General features: G+C 46.8%; 2 long non-coding RNA genes across 2 annotated transcripts; both read right to left on the bottom strand.

Moving 5' to 3' along the window:
- Positions 1-4,563: 4,563 nt before the first annotated feature.
- LOC128335948 (uncharacterized) lies at positions 4,564-5,270 on the bottom strand. Its single transcript, XR_008311781.1, has 3 exons — positions 5,170-5,270; positions 4,758-4,815; positions 4,564-4,627 (listed from the first exon to the last, which is right to left on the bottom strand). It is a non-coding gene; the product is annotated as an uncharacterized LOC128335948 (long non-coding RNA).
- An 11,051-nt stretch (positions 5,271-16,321) lies between these two features.
- On the bottom strand, positions 16,322-17,025 carry LOC128335944 (uncharacterized). The gene is made up of 3 exons (XR_008311780.1): positions 16,925-17,025; positions 16,514-16,571; positions 16,322-16,385 (listed from the first exon to the last, which is right to left on the bottom strand). It is a non-coding gene; the product is annotated as an uncharacterized LOC128335944 (long non-coding RNA).
- Positions 17,026-21,214: the final 4,189 nt, after the last annotated feature.

Raw genomic sequence — 21,214 nt, 5'->3', positions numbered from 1 at the left:
CTTGGTCATGGAGCCTCCCACTTTCCTGATGGTTTTGGTGGCATCTTCCCATTTTTGGAAGAGGGAAATATTTGGGAGGAGGAAGGCATGTTTGCTGCATCCCCTGATTTTGCAGGAAGAGGAGCTGAAGCCTGCTTCTCAGGGAGCTTGACCGTTTTTGTTCTTCTCCCTCGGATCCCGTCCCAGACGTGCTTGAAGGCAGCAAGGATATTTTGCTTTTTGGTCCTAGGCCTTTCTTCTTCAGAGCGGTGGAAGTCCTGGTCTTTCTTTCTTGCTGGGGCCTGGTGGGGCCTGGTGGGGCACTTCTCTGGGGCTGCCCTTTTCTTTTTAAACCACCTCATAAGATGGCAGCTAGCCTGGTTTGTGGTATTCCTCAGAGGTTTATACTTAATTTGGATTGAAGACTCCTGCGGGTCCTCCTGGTCCTCTTCAAAGGCTCGGGACACAGATCGCCATGAGGGGGCCTTCATTGCCTCAGAGATCTCTGTTCTCTCCTTCGCCGCATCTTTGGTGGTCTTCCTGCCATACGTAACTTTCTGGAGGTTGGTCTGGGTGGGTATAATAGAGGGCTGGGGTGCCTGTTTGGCAGGGAACTGGGTCTTGGGTGTCGGCTCCTCCAAAAGACTTTGCAATGGGTTACCTTTACCAGGCTGTGCCGCCTCTGGCCCAACTGCTGGACATGCACCATGGCGGTGCTGTTGAACACTCTGGGTAGGACCTTCAGGCAAGCTGGGTCGGCCTCCTGGGCAGGTGTCTCCCTGCAAGAGGGCCTCCAGAAGCGGGACCCTGGCTCTCGCACTAGCTGGGCTGGTTTTCACTGAAGGTGGAGATCGGGGCAGGAGGCAGGAGGCTGCAGCATGAGGTAAGGGACCAACACAAGGATCCCGTGCCTCTGGAAGTCTGTGCATTGGACCTGAGGAAAAAGAGAAGGACGACTCAGACAGCTTCACCTTCACTGGCTTCCCAAAGAGGTCCTTTGGGCCAATAAATGGCTGAGATATTGTCATGTAAGCAGGGCCTTGGGAGGGTGAGGGAATGTGTTGGTTTAATCGATCTCTGTTACCACTTGACTACGATGATTCTTTAAGATCCTCCCCACCCCAGTATGTCGATCCCAAGGGGAATAATTTAATACAAGCAACCGCCTGCCCACGTCAGGCCCAGAATCCCTTGTGCTACAGATATCACACAATGACTTGGAGGGTGAAGTACGGGCGGCAATGTCCTCGGGTCAGCTCTTGCCCCTAGGTGGCTTTAGGCAAGCCAGTATTCCCTCAGACTGCAGATGGGAAGAATTCACACCATTGAATGGTCCACCTTTGGAAACAATTCCTCACATTCAGGAAACTACAGGGTCAGGAACGTTCTCCTTGACATGCTAGCTTTTCATGTGGAAAGACTTTAACATTCGGGCATGTCAATGATCCCCACCCGCCCGCCTCAGTCTGAAGTGGTGCAGTCCAGGCACAGGTTGACTAGCTTGGAAAATTAGGCCTCATACTCACAGCTAGCTGCCCTGGTATAGATCGTGGAGGTGGCTGCTCCCTGAGGGATGCTGCCAGGAGCTTCTTCTGAAGCGCTTTGATGCTGCTGCTGGCTCTTCCTCTCTGGAGCATTCATTTCTGATCCTTGCTTCCGTATTTTCTGGGTGTCGGAGACGCAGCTATTCAGCACGTCAGAGGAGACCTTGGACTCCTGGATCTTCCTTGCCAATGGCTGGTCTACCAAGCCTCCAGGCATGCCATCCTGTGGCCTGAACTTGGGGCCAGTCTTGGGCACCAAGGGTGAGAATGGAGTCTCTGCTCTATCTTTCCGGGTGCGCCTTGGAGACCATTTCCCCTCAGAGCTTCTGCTACTGAAGGAGGTGGTGTTAGATGCTCTCTGGCGGCGTCTGGGCACAACAGAGAACAAATTGGCCAAGGACTCAGAGTGGGGTGTGGGGCCCCCCCACAACTCTGGCAACTGCTTTTTATGCAAGTTGAATTCCACATGGTCATGGGCTGCAAATTCCCTGCGAAGCTCCTTGAGCCCGGGTCTACGGAGTCTGGGCAGGGTCCGCAAATAGGTGCCACCTGCTTCCCATGGGGTGGCAGGAGATGAGGGGAGGGATCTCTCCAGCCGGCTGAACTGAGGAAGAGGCCCAATTGAGGAAGAGGTCCACGCACTGTTCAAAGAGGAGAAGGAGGCCCAAGTGGTGCTGGACAGACTGGACAAGATTCTGTTGGGAAGAAGAAGAATGGGTCAGTGGTGGGAGGAATGAACGTGCCTTTCCAAAGGGGAGAGGATGGGTGAGAATTTCCACACTCCGGCTCTGGGAGGGTGTAGCAGACTCCGGAGGGAAGGACTCTCCCTCTCCTCACAAAGTTCCTCTCCTCGCAAAGTTGCTCAGGAATAGAGCATCTACTCTGCATGCAGGAAGTCCCAGGTTCAATTCCTGGCATCTCCAGGGAAGGCTGGGGAAAACTCCTGCTTGAAACCTTGGAGAGCTGCTTCCAGTCAGTGTAATACTGTGCTAGATGGACCAATGGCCGGACTCAATATAAAGCTGCTTCCTATGTTCCCGCACAACTTGCTGCTGTAAGTAGCCACTTGGGGAGAGGCAAACTCAGGGAATCAGTGGTGAGAATTACACTCACCTATCTCATCTGGATTGTGTGACAAAACACAAAACAGCTGAATTCTGCTCCTACCCTAGTCCAATGGCCTCCAGTGAGAAAATTTTTAGATCGTAATCTCTGTGGGAAAATGATTTGCTTTTGTGTTGCTGTAAAGTGCGGTGCACATTAATGGTGCTCTATAAATTGATGAGTTATAAGTTTATTCGGTCATTGACCAGCAAACATTTACAATAAAGCAGTACGTATTTTACAAATAATATAACAGAAATAATATCATAACAGAAATAATATCAGTGTCCTCATTAAATAAAAGATAATTTAAATAAAATTCATCAGACTGGCCAGGCAAATTGTCTAACATAGGAGATAAAAGTCTTAAACGGGGTTCCCTATAAAAATCACAATAAAGAATAACGTGTGAGGTGGATTCTATAACCCCTTTGCCACATGGGCAAAGACGTAAAAATAGCGGAACTCCCTTGAACCTGCCATCCAATACTGCTGTAGGAAGAACATTTAAACGTGCTAAAGTGAGGGCTCATCTAAATTTAGGGACAAGCACCACATCAAAATATTTAGCTGGTTTAAGATTAATAGCTTGACTCCCTAAGTATAAGCCCTGCTTGAGCCATGCACCTTCTTGTTGAACTTCTATATCCAGGACACGTTGCTTAACTAACTTCCTGGCTTGCTCAATTCCTACAGTATGCAAATCCTCTATGGAGAGGCCAAAAGAGGAAAATTTGCTCAACACAGCTCGTTTCCAGCTTGAATTAAAACCATCATTCATAGCCAAAGAGGCTAAACCCGCCTGTCCAAAACTCAATTTTAACCAAAATCGAAAGATACAGCACCAGTATAAGGATTCCACCCTAATAAGACCAACTTCCCTTCTGATGACAGCATTCGGAGCACAACATGGAACCTGCAAAATGGATCTAATAAACTTAGTCTGGATAGCCTCCAGTAAGGCAAAATGCTCTATAAATAATACATAAGTAAATAACAGTTGCTTTATATCCATATGAGCTTGCAGTGTGCATGGCCACTTGCTGGCCTTTACACCACAACTAAAAAAAAACCAACCACCCTTAGATGGTGTTGATATCAACAATGTCTTCAGCCTCTGGTGATGAAACCTTCCAGGCAGGTTTGTTAAAGAGCGAGTTCCCTGGTTGCCTGTGGTGATCTGGATGCACACACAACCAGGCTGGAAGTGACATGAAAGGTTGATTCTTTTCTCTTTGGGGCCATCAGTGACGGGAAAGTCTGTCGGCAGCAGACCAGAGAGTAACGGAGTTTACTGGGAAGAAACGTCTATGGGTTGTTTCGGGAAACCAGAAGTTGAAGTGAATCAAATCTCCCCCACCCCTCACCCCACCCCAGGGGAAAGCGTTTCCTCGCCTTTCTGTCTGTAAGAGACCTCTTCCCATCGCCCAGCCACACGTCCCTCCTGACAGTGGAGTCCATCCCTTTTCCTGTCACTCCTTGGAGGGAAGCCTGAGACCTGTCAGCTGCTGCTGCTGCTCCCTCTCTAGAGCTCAGCACCTTGTGAGCAGATCACAAGTGTCTCCATCTTCTCCAAGGGATGGGATGTCCACATCTGTGGCTCTCAGCCTCCCTTGGAGAAGACGATCGGCCTCCATGGCAAGGTCAGCACCTCAGACTGCTTTGAGGGCCTGGGTGGGGTGGGGGGAGTAGAGAATGTCAGGGCTCCTTGGACATACGACATGGCAGTGGATTAAGCTGACAGACCTCGATGGGCTTGGCCTGCCAGAAGAATGGTGATCCCCTCCTGGGAGACACACCTCACGCTGTGGGGCATCCAACAAGGGCAGGATGCATGCATGTGTGATGTCACACGCATTGGGGGAGCAGAGGGCCTAAGGATGCCGCTGCTGAGTAGTGGCTCCCTGTGGACGCAGTGGCTATCACTTACTTCTTCCTCCTCCTCCTCCTCCTCTTCTGGTATCTGCCCTTCCCTGCTCTCCTAATACATCTTGAGATTGCTGTAAAGAAGAGACAAGAGGCCAAGTGAGCTGGCTTGGGACAGCTCAGACCCCAAGTGCCCTAAACACACACACACACACACACACACACCCCTCTAGCCCTGCCCCAGTGAAAATAAAGGCTGCTCACCAATCAATGCACGCTGGATTTTGGTCCATTTGATTCTGGGGCCATCAATCTGTTCATGCTGAAGAAAAAAGCAGAAAGCCTTGGGCAAGTGAGGGAGTAGGCAAAGGGCCAACCTCTTTCTCAGCCTCCACACCCCAACAGAGGCACAGAGTCCCCCCCCCCCATTGTACCAGCCTCTCCACCCCTTGCTGCCTCTCAGGTCCCCACTCCCGTACCTGAGGGTCTGAGCCTCAGGAGGCAACCCTACTGCATTGGTTTAATCCAAAAAGGCTCTTTTTAGGTTCACAACAGTGCACTCATGGGCAGGTCCAAGTGGTCTTCTTGGATCAGGCTGCAGACATACGCCAGCCATGGGGACCCTGGAGCCAAACTGAGGCTCCTCTAACATCCTCCCCTTCAAGCTGCCTCTTACCCATAAGTCTACAGCAGTCCAAACGAAGACCCAGAAGATGCTGAAAAGAGCCAAGAGATGCAGGAGCTCCAGTATGCGGCCACCACCACTACCAGCCACCAGGTCCTCTAGGAGCACGAACATGGTGCTGCCTCTGGCTAGGCGAGCAAGAGCTGCTCTGGCAGTTTCTAGGCTGTGCCTGGACTCCCCTCCTGAAGTCACGCTTGCCACACAAGTGCCTTTTGTGGCCTCGCCCTGCTTGGCCAAGGGAGTCCTCTGAAAAGATAGATGAGACGTCACAATCAGGCAGGAGCATCATCACCACCCCCCAATAAGCACCTCCTCCCCACTTTGTGCAGGGGGGGTCCTTGGCAAACACACACACACAGCCTCCAAGGCCATCCCCTTTCCTGCACCTGAGGCATCGCCCAGGCAGAATGGGAACATCCCACCACACAGGAGAAGCCACCTTCGTCTGGGCGTGGGAGACATGGTGCAGATGAAGCAGATGGACCTGCTCTTGCGGGTCTTGGATCTCATTGATCTTTCAAGAGGCAGTGGGTGGACTGGGGAGGAAGGCCAATGACCTGGCCCTTGAAGGGCTTCTCTAGCAGGCCCGCAGCTAGAGAAAAGCAGCTCCCGGTCCTCCTCTCTGCGGTCTGGGCTGCACCACTTCTGGCTACAGATGGGGGCTCACATGCCACCTATATAGTAAACATCCAACCAGAAATTCAACAGCTCCCCAATACAGTGTGTCTGTCTGCGGCATCCCTACAAGGCACAGTTCTCTCCCCAGATGCTGTCAGTATGGATGACCAGAAATGCCCAGGCTGAAATTCTACATGTAGCAGCGTCACATATCATTCTTCCAGGAAACCTTTCTCCCCACGTCCTTCAGGCTCCGCACAATGTAAGAGCTTTCTTGGCCCTCAGGAGGAAGAAGGAAATATTGATGCTGACACATTTCCTATCTTAAAAGGGGTGTGTGTGTGTCTGTTTTTATGGTGGAGATGAACATGTTTGTTTATTATGCTTCCCTTTTATTTGGTTTAGCTCTGGATGGCTTAGCTCCTGTCTCTATCACTTAATGTTTCTTCAATCCAGCCATTCTTAGTCAGAGATGCCACCTCAGTTTGCTTTATTCCTGAACATATTCAAACTAAGTATCACTGCTATCAAGTATAATGGAGTTCCGCAGATCATTTCGCAAAATAAAGAGTTATTGCCATGCATTTCTGTTTTCAGATGCAATTAATATATCACTTTTTCACTTTTCAGGATGGAAAAAAGTTGCTCTAAGAGCTTAGCAGCCCTAACCCAGTCTCGGCTGCTCTTGAGAACAGCCTCCCAGCCATCCAATATTGCAGCAAGTTGGCTATGGCTCTAAAGGGGTGGAGTGTGTGTGTGTGTGTGTGTGTGTGTGTGTGTGTGTGTCCCTTTGAAGTGCTGACATTCAAAGCATCCACACAGTGCCGAAACTAGGGAAAATGGTGCCCAGGGCAAGCACTGAAATTGCACCCCACCCCCATGCCCCCCAACATACATCTGACTGACACACATGTTTCAAAAAATTTTATTTGAAAAATTTGAAAAATTACAAAAATTACCAATATCATACATGTGGTCAAGCTCCTATCTACCACTTCAGATTTATTTTTTAAAACTATCCAAATTGTGGGGCTATCATTAATTTGTTTGGATAGCTCAGGTTAAAATGCTGGAAAACGACTATTTTCAGTATGCTGGGGTTCATGAAATCCCCAAATATTATGTGGAGTTGTACTTGGAAAAACTAAAAGAAGTGCCTGTCTAATTCTCTGCTATGCATTGTAGCAGCACGATTACATACGTTTTAAAAATAAATGGAGAATTTGACTTTTCCCAGATACTCTGAAAATAATTAAAGGATATGCAGAGTCAACTGTGTCACTGCTTGGAATACATTCTAGTCTTTCAGAAAGACAGTAAAAATTAGAGAAAGAGCAAGAAACTCCCAGAGGGCCTTAATACTAAGGATTTCACACTGATTCAAAGACAAACTCACCATTAATAGCCATATGATTAAGACATCACATTTAACTCACTTATCACAAGAAGCAAAGTAAGAGCAAATGGATACAATCTTAGCTCATAAACTTCACCTCCGTATTCACAAGCCCTTATTCTATGTACATAGTGCCAATCTGGATATGTGTACAGGGACATATTATATTAATTTTTTTTTTAAAAAAATTACCTGTAGCCCCTTCGGGGGACATCTTAAAGGCTGTGGGGGGTCTGCAAAGTTTCCCCCTCCTCCCACTGGCCTCTAGGGCCTCACAGGCACCATTTGAGCATGTGCGGTGGTCATTTTTAAATATATATATATTTTAAAAATGGCCGCTGAAAACAAAATGGCCACTGTGCATGCTCAAATGGCCTCCGTGAGGCGTGGCATGCCCTAGGGCCTCACAGAGGCCATTTGAGCATGCCCAGTGGCCATTTTGTTTTTGGTGGCCATTTTTAAAAATTATTTAATTTTAAGAAATTGCGCCCCCCTTCAAGTGGCGCCCGGGGCACGTGCCCCCCTGTTCCCTATAGATACGCCCCTGCATCCACATCATCTTTGTGGATCATGAGCTATGATTGCACAAGACATTGTGTACCATTAGGTATCCCCCCCCCAACAAAAGTAGAATTGAACATTCACACACAGTTTGCAACAGCAATGGGAATATATTAGGACTTTGGAAAGTATCAGCAGGAAAATTTAGCATTTCTTTTGTTTTGAGGATATATCACATTTCTTATTGGTAATTAAAACACCATTTTCAAGTGTTTGTATCTGTTGTTAAATACCAATACTGTCTTCTCAGCTCATCTTCATCCTGTCATTTCTGTGCAGTGTGAAAGTTGTAGCAATATACAGATTACAGAACACGAATGGTCAGATACCATTTTGAAAAGCTACTGCATAAGAAGACGTTGAAGGATCAATTTATGCCAGAGGCAGCGGGGTGTAGCTGCAATGGAGCAAGGGAGGAATAATGTCCCTGGTTCCTTGAGGGATCTGGGTGAGGACTTGTGCTTTGCCCTTTCTTTGTGGAAAGGAAAGGAAAGGAAAGGTTGTGCTGTCAAGTCGGTGTGGACTCCTGGCAACCACAGAGCCCTGTGGTTTTCTTAGTAGAATCCAGGAGGGTTTCCCATGGCCATCTCCCACACAGTCTGAGATGATGCCTTTCAGCACCTTCCTGTATCGCTGCTGCCCGATATAGGAGTTGCCCACATTCTGGGAAACATACCAGTGGGGATTCGAACCCACACCCTCCTGCTCTCGGAAAATGTGAGGGAACATTTCTCCATATGTGGTGGTCATGCGGGAAGGCAAAGGCCTTTTGGGAGATGATATACAATGAGCTGAAGAAAACTAAGTGACATTTCTTCAGAGGCCAGAATCCTTCCTGCTGGGAATAACTGAAAGAGAGTTCTCCAGATGAAATTCAACATTTTTTATGTATGCAACCATTGCGGCCAGGATAGTAGATGCACAAAAATGAAAATACACTAAAATGCCCCCCCAAAGAAGATTGGTTGATAGAAATTTTGGAATATGCCGAGATGCCAAAGTTTACAGCACTTATAAGAGATGGAAATTTGGAATGCTTTAAAGTAGATTGGGAAGCCTTTTTGCTTTACTTAAAGAACTATTTTTCTAATATGGACTTTTCAGTAGGGTTTGAAATACAGGAAGAACAGCAGGTTGGGTTGGGTAAAATCAAGTAGTATTGTGGAGTATGTATGTTTTGACAATATTTCGTGGCAGTTTATGTGGGGTTTATTAGAGGAAATAACTGCTGGTGAGCATTTCATTAGAGCAATTAAAACTATCTATGCGGAACAATATGCCAAGATCATTGTAAATGGAGAATTATCAGACAATTGTAGAATACAAAAAGGGACTAGACAAGGCTGCCCGCTTTCTCCATTGCTTTTTATATTGGTTTTAGAAGTGCTTTGTAGATCTATTAGGGAAGATGATGAATTATGTGGTCCCAAAATTGGGAGACAAGAATACAAACTGAGAGCCTTTGCAGATGACGTTGTGTTATTTTTAGAGAATCCAACGGATAAGATTGAAAGACTTTTGGACAAGATACAGCAATTTGGCCAGTTGGCGGGATTCTACATAAACCAGACTAAAACTAAGGTTCCGACTAAAAATATTGAGCAGAAAAGTAAAGATAGATTTGGTGAAATAAGTGAGTTAAAAGTGGAGAAGAAAGTGAAATATTTGGGAGTTTGGTTAACAAATAATAACTCTGTGCTGTTTTCTAATAATTATGTTAAAACATGGAACTTAATGAAAAAAGATTTGCAAAGATGGTCTAAAATGAATTTATCTTTGATGGGAAGAATTTCAGTGGTGAAGATGAATGTTTTGCCTAAAATGTTATTTCTTTTTCAGACGATTCCTATAATTAATAACCTGACCTGTTTCAAGCAATGGCAGAAGGATATAACTAAATTTGTTTGGCAGGGGAAAAGACCAAGAGTAAATTTTAAGAATTTAACAGATGCAAAGGAAAGGGGTGGTCTTACCTTGCCAGACTTAAGGTTGTATTTTGATGCTGTATGTTTGACATGGCTAAAGGAATGGATAACATTGAGAAATCCTGGAGTTCTTGATCTGGAGGGGTTTGATAGAAGGTTTGGATGGCATGCTTATCTATGGTATGAAAAAACTAAAGTACATAAAGATTTTTTGAATCATTATGTAAGAAGGAGTTTAATGAGGGTATGGTTAAAATATAAAAATTGGTTGGAACCAAAAACTCCGTTATGGATATCCCCGATTGAAGCTCTATCACGTAAAGAAGTAAATATGCAGATGTCTGGGGGTACATATAGAGATCTGTTGTATTTTCATGGAAACGATTGTAAGTTAAAATCTTTAATTGAATTACAAAATGTAGTTAGAGATTGGTTTCAGTACCATCAGTTAAATGAGGTGTATAAGAAAGACCTTAAAGTTGGATTTGAAGATCAGATTTCGAATTTTGAGAAGGGACTATGTCAAGACGATGAAAAATTAATCTCTAAAATGTATAAATTACTACTTTTGGAGGAGACTAGAGAGGAATTGGTTAAAACAACTATGATAAAATGGGCTCAAGATGTTGGACATAATATAGAAATGGCAGCGTGGGAGAAGCTATGGAAAAGTGATTTAAAATTTACTGCTTGTTATGCTTTGAAGGAAAATTATTACAAAATGATGTATAGATGGTATCTAACGCCTAAAAAACTGGCATTAATGTATAAAAATGTTCCAAACAAATGTTGGAAGTGTGGGCATACTGAAGGTACTTTTTTTCATATGTGGTGTACATGTGGGAGGGCCAAGGCCTATTGGGACATGATATATAATGAACTGAAGAAGATATTTAAAGTGACATTTCCTAAGAAGTCAGAATTCTTCCTGCTAGGAACACAAGGAGCAATTTCTAGAAATGATTTAACTTTTTTTATGTATGCTTCTACGGCGGCTAGAATATTATATGCACAGAAATGGAAGACCAACGAACTACCTTCAAAAGAAGATTGGTTGATAAAAACTTTAGAATATGCAGAAATGGCAGAACTTACAACATTGATTAGAGACCAAAGTTTAGAACGCTTCAAGGAAGATTGGAAACCTTTTTTGGTTTATTTAAAGAAGTATTTTCCCACTATGGATCTTACAGCAGGATTTGAAATCTGAAATGCAGGATGGGCAGTTTAATGGTGGTGGAAGTTTTAAATTTGTGTTTTTCGTTTCTTAATTAATGTTATAACAAGGGTAAAATTTATAGTGGGTATCACGAAAAGAGGTGTGCGGGAAGTCAACTTATAAATCTGTTTATTATGACTGTTATGGTTACTATTATTGTTAAAAGTTAATTTAAAAAAATTGCAACCAAAGGACAATGGGGAAATCACAGGGTTCCCCACCCCTGGAACACCACCCTGATCAGAGTAAAAGACCAAATCAAGCATGTGACCTGCAATATGCATCGGTCCAGAGACCACTTGGGATAGGCCCAAAGTTGTCATGGCTGCTATGAACTCCTGAGCGACCCTGGACAGATTGGTCCTGAAATGAACATGGAAGTCCCCCAGCACCAAGAGTCCGGAAGACTCCAACGCGAGCTCTGCGACCAAGTCCGTGAGCTCAGTAAGGGATTGCGCTGGGCAACGGGGCGATCGGTATACCAACAGAAGTCCCAATCTATCCCTGGTCCCCAAACAGAAGGACTGTACACACATTCAATACGGTCCGATACCCTAACAGGGACCCTGTTAAGGGAGATATTATCCTTATAGACCACAGCCACCCCACGTCCCCGCCCACACCCCCTCACCTGCTCCTCTACAGAATATCCTGGAAGGAGAAGCTGGGACCAAACTGGACCACTAGCCTCCCCCAACCAAGTCTGGGTGATACATACCAGGTCGGCCCCTTCACCCATAATCAGATCATGGATGACTTCAGGTATATTTTGGACCAACCTGGCATTACAGTGAAAGGCTTTGTGGGTTGTTGGCAGTGCTCCCCAAGGTCAAAGAGCTGGCAGGACAGCCAGAAGGGGAGACGGCTATTAAATTTCTGACTAGCCCTTCCCTGGAACGGCTGCTTCACTGCTCCTCTGTAATGCCAGGTCGGTCCAAAATCAATCTGAATTCATCCATGATTTGATCATGGATGAGGAGGCCGACCTGGTATGTATCACTGAGACTTGCCAACATTACTTCTTCTATTCCCCACCACCACCAGGATAGCTGCCCCATAGTCAACCAAGGCGTTTCCCTGTCCCCCCATCTCCAGATGGACCCAAACACATTACAACAACTTCAACCCAAGTCTAAAACAGCTGAAAACTAATTAAACTGAAGCCCTCTAGCCCTTGCCCTTGTTCTCCCCCAAAGTGGCTCCCCCAAAGGGCCACCCCCTTTGGTGTCGCCCCTTCAGTGGCGGGCCCGCCACCAAAAGGAACCTTCCTATAAAGCCCCAAACTGAGCAGGTGACCCAAGGAACAGCTGAGTCACTCAGGAGCTGGTCCTTTTTTTAGATGTGGTGACCAGAATTGTATGCAGGACTCCCGGTGTGCCCGCACCCTAGTTTTGTATAAGGGCATTATAATATTTGCAGTTTTATTTTCAGTCCCTTTCCTAATGACCCCTAGCATGGAACTGGCCTTTTTCACAGCTGCTGCAGAACCTCAAATCCAACCATTCATTTTCCTAATATAAACACTAAAACAACAACTTATAGATACTTTTTTATTTATTTATTTATTTATTTGCTTTCTTCCAGAAATTGGATAGACTGGGATAGGATTTATAAATTATTTGCTGGAAAGATTATTCACTTTCCTTGGGATATGAGGCATCTGCTGCTTGGTCATGGAGCCTCCCACTTTCCTGATGGTTTTGGTGGCATCTTCCCATTTTTGGAAGAGGGAAATATTTGGGAGGAGGAAGGCATGTTTGCTGCATCCCCTGATTTTGCAGGAAGAGGAGCTGAAGCCTGCTTCTCAGGGAGCTTGACCGTTTTTGTTCTTCTCCCTCGGATCCCGTCCCAGACATGCTTGAAGGCAGAAAGGATATTTTGCTTTTTGGTCCTAGGCCTTTCTTCTTCAGAGCGGTGGAAGTCCTGGTCTTTCTTTCTTGCTGGGGCCTGGTGGGGCCTGGTGGGGCACTTCTCTGGGGCTGCCCTTTTCTTTTTAAACCACCTCATAAGATGGCAGCTAGCCTGGTTTGTGGTATTCCTCAGAGGTTTATACTTAATTTGGCTTGAAGACTCATGAGGGTCCTCCTGGTCCTCTTCAAGGGCTCGGCACACAGATCGCCATGAGGGGGCCTTCATTGCCTCAGAGACCTCTGTTCTCTCCTTCGCCGCATCTTTGGTGGTCTTCCTGCCATACGTAACTTTCTGGAGGTTGGTCTGGGTGGGTATAATAGAGGGCTGGGATGCCTGTTTGGCAGGGAACTGGGTCTTGGGTGTCGGCTCCTCCAAAAGACTTTGCAACGGGTTACCTTTACCAGGCTGTGCCGCCTCTGGCCCAACTGCTGGACATGCACCATGGCGGTGCTGTTGAACACTCTGGGTAGGACCTTCAGGCAAGCTGGGTCGGCCTCCTGGGCAGGTGTCTCCCTGCAAGAGGGCCTCCAGAAGCGGGACCCTGGCTCTCGCACTAGCTGGGCTGGTTTTCACTGAAGGTGGAGATCGGGGCAGGAGGCAGGAGGCTGCAGCATGAGGTAAGGGACCAACACAAGGATCCCGTGCCTCTGGAAGTCTGTGCATTGGACCTGAGGAAAAAGAGAAGGACGACTCAGACAGCTTCACCTTCACTGGCTTCCCAAAGAGGTCCTTTGGGCCAATAAATGGCTGAGATATTGTCATGTAAGCAGGGCCTTGGGAGGGTGAGGGAATGTGTTGGTTTAATCGATCTCTGTTACCACTTGACTACGATGATTCTTTAAGATCCTCCCCACCCCAGTATGTCGATCCCAAGGGGAATAATTTAATACAAGCAACCGCCTGCCCACGTCAGGCCCAGAATCCCTTGTGCTACAGATATCACACAATGACTTGGAGGGTGAAGTACGGGCGGCAATGTCCTCGGGTCAGCTCTTGCCCCTAGGTGGCTTTAGGCAAGCCAGTATTCCCTCAGACTGCAGATGGGAAGAATTCACACCATTGAATGGTCCACCTTTGGAAACAATTCCTCACATTCAGGAAACTACAGGGTCAGGAACGTTCTCCTTGACATGCTAGCTTTTCATGTGGAAAGACTTTAACATTCGGGCATGTCAATGATCCCCACCCGCCCGCCTCAGTCTGAAGTGGTGCAGTCCAGACACAGGTTGACTAGCTTAGAAAATTAGGCCTAATACTCACAGCTAGCTGTCCTGGTATAGATAGTGGAGGTGGCTGCTCCCTGAGGGATGCTGCCAGGAGCTTCTTCTGAAGCGCTTTGATGCTGCTGCTGGCTCTTCCTCTCCGGAGCATTCATTTCTGATCCTTGCTTCCGTATTTTCTGGGTGTCAGAGACGCAGCTATTCAGCACGTCAGAGGAGACCTTGGACTCCTGGATCTTCCTTGCCAATGGCTGGTCTACCAAGCCTCCAGGCATGCCATCCTGTGGCCTGAACTTGGGGCCAGTCTTGGGCACCAAGGGTGGGAATGGAGTCTCTACTCTATCTTTCCGGGTGCGCCTTGGAGACCATTTCCCCTCAGAGCTTCTGCTACTGAAGGAGGTGGTGTTAGATGCTCTCTGGCGGCGTCTGGGCACAACAGAGAACAAATTGGCCAAGGACTCAGAGTGGGGTGTGGGGCCCCCCCACAACTCTGGCAACTGCTTTTTATGCAAGTTGAATTCCACATGGTCATGGGCTGCAAATTCCCTGCGAAGCTCCTTGAGCCCGGGTCTACGGAGTCTGGGCAGGGTCCGCAAATAGGTGCCACCTGCTTCCCATGGGGTGGCAGGAGATGAGGGGAGGGATCTCTCCAGCCGGCTGAACTGAGGAAGAGGCCCAATTGAGGAAGAGGTCCACGCACTGTTCAAAGAGGAGAAGGAGGCCCAAGTGGTGCTGGACAGACTGGACAAGATTCTGTTGGGAAGAAGAAGAATGGGTCAGTGGTGGGAGGAAGGAACGTGACTTTCCAAAGGGGAGAGGATGGGTGAGAATTTCCACACTCCGGCTCTGGGAGGGTGTAGCAGACTCCGGAGGGAAGGACTCTCCCTCTCCTCACAAAGTTCCTCTCCTCACAAAGTAGCTCAGGAATAGAGCATCTGCTCTGCATGCAGGAAGTCCCAGGTTCAATTCCTGGCATCTCCAGGGAAGGCTGGGGAAAACTCCTGCTTGAAACCTTGGAGAGCTGCTTCCAGTCAGTGTAATACTGTGCTAGATGGACCAATGGCCGGACTCAATATAAAGCTGCTTCCTATGTTCCCGCACAACTTGCTGCTGTAAGTAGCCACTTGGGGAGAGGTAAACTCAGGGAATCAGTGGTGAGAATTACACTCACCTATCTCATCTGGATTGTGTGACAAAACACAAAACAGCTGAATTCTGCTCCTACCCTAGTCCAATGGCCTCCAGTGAGAAAATTTTTAGATCGTCATCTCTGTGGGAAAATGATTTGCTTTTGTGTTGCTGTAAAGTGCGGTGCACATTCATGGTGCTCTATAAATAATACATAAGTAAATAACAGTTGCTTTATATCCATATGAGCTTGCAGTGTGCATGGCCACTTGCTGGCCTTTAAACCACAACTAAAAAAAAAACAACCACCCTTAGATGGTGTTGATATCAACAATGTCTTCAGCCTCTGGTGACGAAACCTTCCAGGCAGGTTTGTTAAAGAGCGAGTTCCCTGGTTGCCTGTGGTGATCTGGATGCACACACAACCAGGCTGGAAGTGACATGAAAGGTTGATTCTTTTCTCTTTGGGGCCATCAGTGACGGGAAAGTCTGTCGGCAGCAGACCAGAGAGTAACGGAGTTTACTGGGAAGAAACGTCTATGGGTTGTTTCGGGAAACCAGAAGTTGAAGTGAATCAAATCTCCCCCACCCCCCACCCCACCCCAGGGGAAAGCGTTTCCTCGCCTTTCTGTCTGTAAGAGACCTCTTCCCATCGCCCAGCCACACGTCCCTCCTGACAGTGGAGTCCATCCCTTTTCCTGTCACTCCTTGGAGGGAAGCCTGAGACCTGTCAGCTGCTGCTGCTGCTCCCTCTCTAGAGCTCAGCACCTTGTGAGCAGATCACAAGTGTCTCCATCTTCTCCAAGGGATGGGATGTCCACATCTGTGGCTCTCAGCCTCCCTTGGAGAAGACGATCGGCCTCCATGGCAAGGTCAGCACCTCAGACTGCTTTGGGGGCCTGGGTGGGGTGGGGGGAGTAGAGAATGTCAGGGCTCCTTGGACATACGACATGGCAGTGGATTAAGTTGACAGACCTCGATGGGCTTGGCCTGCCAGAAGAATGGTGATCCCCTCCTGGGAGACACACCTCACGCTGTGGGGCATCCAACAAGGGCAGGATGCATGCATGTGTGATGTCACACGCATTGGGGGAGCAGAGGGCCTAAGGCTGCCGCTGCTGAGTAGTGGCTCCCTTTGGACGCAGTGGCTATCACTTACTTCTTCCTCCTCCTCCTCCTCCTCTTCTGGTATCTGCCCTTCCCTGCTCTCCTAATACATCTTGAGATTGCTGTAAAGAAGAGACAAGAGGCCAAGTGAGCTGGCTTGGGACAGCTCAGACCCCAAGTGCCCTAAACACACACACACACACACACACACCCCTCTAGCCCTGCCCCAGTGAAAATAAAGGCTGCTCACCAATCAATGCACGCTGGATTTTGGTCCATTTGATTCTGGGGCCATCAATCTGTTCATGCTGAAGAAAAAAGCAGAAAGCCTTGGGCAAGTGAGGGAGTAGGCAAAGGGCCAACCTCTTTCTCAGCCTCCACCCCCAACAGAGGCACAGAATCCCCCCCCCCCATTGTACCAGCCTCTCCACCCCTTGCCGCCTCTCAGGTCCCCACTCCCGTACCTGAGGGTCTGAGCCTCAGGAGGCAACCCTACTGCATTGGTTTAATCCAAAAAGGCTCTTTTTAGGTTCACAACAGTGCACTCATGGGCAGGTCCAAGTGGTCTTCTTGGATCAGGCTGCAGACATACGCCAGCCATGGGGACCCTGGAGCCAAACTGAGGCTCCTCTAACATCCTCCCCTTCAAGCTGCCTCTTACCCATAAGTCTACAGCAGTCCAAACGAAGACCCAGAAGATGCTGAAAAGAGCCAAGAGATGCAGGAGCTCCAGTATGCGGCCACCACCACTACCAGCCACCAGGTCCTCTAGGAGCACGAACATGGTGCTGCCTCTGGCTAGGCGAGCAAGAGCTGCTCTGGCAGTTTCTAGGCTGTGCCTGGACTCCCCTCCTGAAGTCACGCTTGCCACACAAATACCTTTTGTGGCCTCGCCCTGCTTGGCCAAGGGAGTCCTCTGAAAAGATAGATGAGACGTCACAATCAGGCAGGAGCATCATCACCACCCCCCAATAAGCACCTCCTCCCCACTTTGTGCAGGGGGGGTCCTTGGCAAACACACACACACAGCCTCCAAGGCCATCCCCTTTCCTGCACCTGAGGCATCGCCCAGGCAGAATGGGAACATCCCACCACACAGGAGAAGCCACCTTCGTCTGGGCTTGGAAGACATGGTGCAGATGAAGCAGATGGACCTGCTCTTGCGGGTCTTGGATCTCATTGATCTTTCAAGAGGCAGTGGGTGGACTGGGGAGGAAGGCCAATGACCTGGCCCTTGAAGGGCTTCTCTAGCAGGCCCGCAGCTAGAGAAAAGCAGCTCCCGGTCCTCCTCTCTGCGGTCTGGGCTGCCCCACTTCTGGCTACAGATGGGGGCTCACATGCCACCTATATAGTAAACATCCAACCAGAAATTCAACAGCTCCCCAATACAGTGTGTCTGTCTGCGGCATCCCTACAAGGCACAGTTCTCTCCCCAGATGCTGTCAGTATGGATGACCAGAAATGCCCAGGCTGAAATTCTCCATGTAGCAGCGTCACATATCATTCTTCCAGGAAACCTTTCTCCCCACGTCCTTCAGGCTCCGCACAATGTAAGAGCTTTCTTGGCCCTCAGGAGGAAGAAGGAAATATTGATGCTGACACATTTCCTATCTTAAAAGGGGTGTGTGTGTCTGTTTTTATGGTGGAGATGAACATGTTTGTTTATTATGCTTCCCTTTTATTTGGTTTAGCTCTGGATGGCTTAGCTCCTGTCTCTATCACTTAATGTTTCTTCAATCCAGCCATTCTTAGTCAGAGATGCCACCTCAGTTTGCTTTATTCCTGAACATATTCAAACTAAGTATCACTGCTATCAAGTATAATGGAGTTCCGCAGATCATTTCGCAAAATAAAGAGTTATTGCCATGCATTTCTGTTTTCAGATGCAATTAATATATCACTTTTTCACTTTTCAGGATGGAAAAAAGTTGCTCTAAGAGCTTAGCAGCCCTAACCCAGTCTCGGCTGCTCTTGAGAACAGCCTCCCAGCCATCCAATATTGCAGCAAGTTGGCTATGGCTCTAAAGGGGTGGAGTGTGTGTGTGTGTGTGTGTGTGTGTGTGTGTCCCTTTGAAGTGCTGACATTCAAAGCATCCACACAGTGCCGAAACTAGGGAAAATGGTGCCCAGGGCAAGCACTGAAATTGCAACCCACCCCCATTCCCCCCAACATACATCTGACTGTCACACATGTTTCAGAAAAATTTTATTTTAAAAATTTGAAAAATTACAAAAATTACCAATATCATACATGTGGTCAAGCTCCTATCTACCACTTCAGATTTATTTTTTAAAACTATCCAAATTGTGGGGCTATCATCAATTTGTTTGGATAGCTCAGGTTAAAATGCTGGAAAACGACTATTTTCAGTATGCTGGGGCTCATGAAATCCCCAAATATTATGTGGAGTTGTACTTGGAAAAACTAAAAGAAGTGCCTGTCTAATTCTCTGCTATGCATTGTAGCATCACTATTACATAAGTTTTAAAAATAAATGGGGAATTTGACTTTTCCCAGATACTCTGAAAATAATTAAAGGATATGCAGAGTCAACTGTGTCACTGCTTGGAATACATTCTAGTCTTTCAGAAAGACAGTAAAAATTAGAGAAAGAGCAAGAAACTCCCAGTGGGCCTTAATACTAAGGATTTCACACTGATTCAAAGACAAACTGACCATTAATAGCCATATGATTAAGACATCACATTTAACTCACTTATCACAAGAAGCAAAGTAAGAGCAAATGGATACAATCCTAGCTCATAAACTTCAGCTCCGTATTCACAAGCCCTTATTCTATGTACATAGTGCCAATCTGAATATGTGTACAGGGACATATTATATTAATTTTTTTTAAAAAAAAATTACCTGTAGCCCCTTTGGGGGACATCTTAAAGGCTGTGGGGGGTCTGCAAAGTTTCCCCCTCCTCCCACTGGCCTCTAGGGCCTCACAGGCACCATTTGAGCATGTGCGGTGGTCATTTTTAAATATATATATATTTTAAAAATGGCCGCTGAAAACAAAATGGCCACTGTGCATGCTCAAATGGCCTCCGTGAGGCGTGGCATGCCCTAGGGCCTCACAGAGGCCATTTGAGCATGCCCAGTGGCCATTTTGTTTTTGGTGGCCATTTTTAAAAATTATTTAATTTTAAGAAATTGCGCCCCCCTTCAAGTGGCGCCCGGGGCACGTGCCCCCCTGTTCCCTATAGATACGCCCCTGCATCCACATCATCTTTCTGGATCATGAGCTATGATTGCACAAGACATTGTGTACCATTAGGTATCCCCCCCCCCAAAAAAGTAGAATTGAACATTCACACACAGTTTGCAACAGCAATGGGAATATATTAGGACTTTGGAAAGTATCAGCAGGAAAATTTAGCATTTCTTTTGTTTTGAGGATATATCACATTTCTTATTGGTAATTAAAACACCATTTTCAAGTGTTTGTATTTGTTGTTAAATACCAATACTGTCTTCTCAGCTCATCTTCATCCTGTCATTTCTGTGCAGTGTGAAAGTTGTAGCAATATACAGATTACAGAACACGAATGGTCAGATACCATTTTGAAAAGCTACTGCATAAGAAGACGTTGAAGGATCAATTTATGCCAGAGGCAGCGGGGTGTAGCTGCAATGGAACAAGGGAGGAATAATGTCCCTGTTTCCTTGAGGGATCTGGGTGAGGACTTGTGCTTTGCCCTTTCTTTGTGGAAAGGAAAGGAAAGGTTGTACTGTCAGGTCGGTGTGGACTCCTGGCAACCACAGAGCCCTGTGGTTTTCTTAGTAGAATCCAGGAGGGTTTCCCATGGCCATCTCCCACACAGTCTGAGATGATGCCTTTCAGCACCTTCCTGTATCGCTGCTGCCCGATATAGGAGTTGCCCACATTCTGGGAAACATACCAGTGGGGATTCGAACCCACACCCTCCTGCTCTCGGAAAATGTGAGGGAACATTTCTCCATATGTGGTGGTCATGCGGGAAGGCAAAGGCCTTTTGGGAGATGATATACAATGAGCTGAAGAAAACTAAGTGACATTTCTTCAGAGGCCAGAATCCTTCCTGCTGGGAATAACTGAAAGAGAGTTCTCCAGATGAAATTCAACATTTTTTATGTATGCAACCATTGCGGCCAGGATAGTAGATGCACAAAAATGAAAATACACTAAAATGCCCCCCCCCAAGAAGATTGGTTGATAAAAATTTTGGAGTATGCCGAGATGCCAAAGTTTACAGCACTTATAAGAGATGGAAATTTGGAATGCTTTAAAGTAGATTGGGAAGCCTTTTTGCTTTACTTAAAGAACTATTTTTCTAATATGGACTTTTCAGTAGGGTTTGAAATATAGGAAGAACAGCAGGTTGGGTTGGGTAAAATCGAGTAGTATTGTGGAGTATGTATGTTTTGAATTATTATAGCAATGGTTTATATGTATAGTTATTGTGAAGTGCGCAGATAGGCAAGGGGGAAGTCAATATTTACTTATGCATAGAATGAGATAAATGAATGCCATTTGAATGAAAAAGCGATTGCAATTTAGAATGGAAAACACCCTCCTGCTCTCTAGGCAGGTTCCTTCCCTGCTGCGCCATTAGGTGGCATCTTCTCTTTGCATCTCTCGGAATAAAAAGAAGCCGGGCAAGGGTCCCCGCCAACCTTGCGAAGCCCCTTCAGATTGTTGAAACCTCATTGACTGTTTGTTTTGTTTGACTGGTGTTGATGGTTGCTTGATTGACAGTTGCAGCAATAGACAGCTTACAGAACACGAATGGTCTGTCATCTTGGTGAAACTGTTTCTCTCTGAAGCATGGTATGATTTGATTCCATGGAGATTGCCTGATTTCTGATTCCCGTATGTCTCTCTTGTGTAAGTGTACCCCTTGCTTAGGATAGCTTTTTGAGTAGTAATACTGTCTTGTCTTCATATGGTGCTTTGAAAGGTTC

The sequence above is a fragment of the Hemicordylus capensis genome, chromosome 12 (assembly GCF_027244095.1).
Source record: "Hemicordylus capensis ecotype Gifberg chromosome 12, rHemCap1.1.pri, whole genome shotgun sequence".
Lineage (NCBI taxonomy): Eukaryota > Metazoa > Chordata > Lepidosauria > Squamata > Cordylidae > Hemicordylus > Hemicordylus capensis.
The sequence above is the reverse complement of the archived record's forward strand: the minus strand, read 5'-3'. Positions and strand labels throughout refer to the sequence as shown.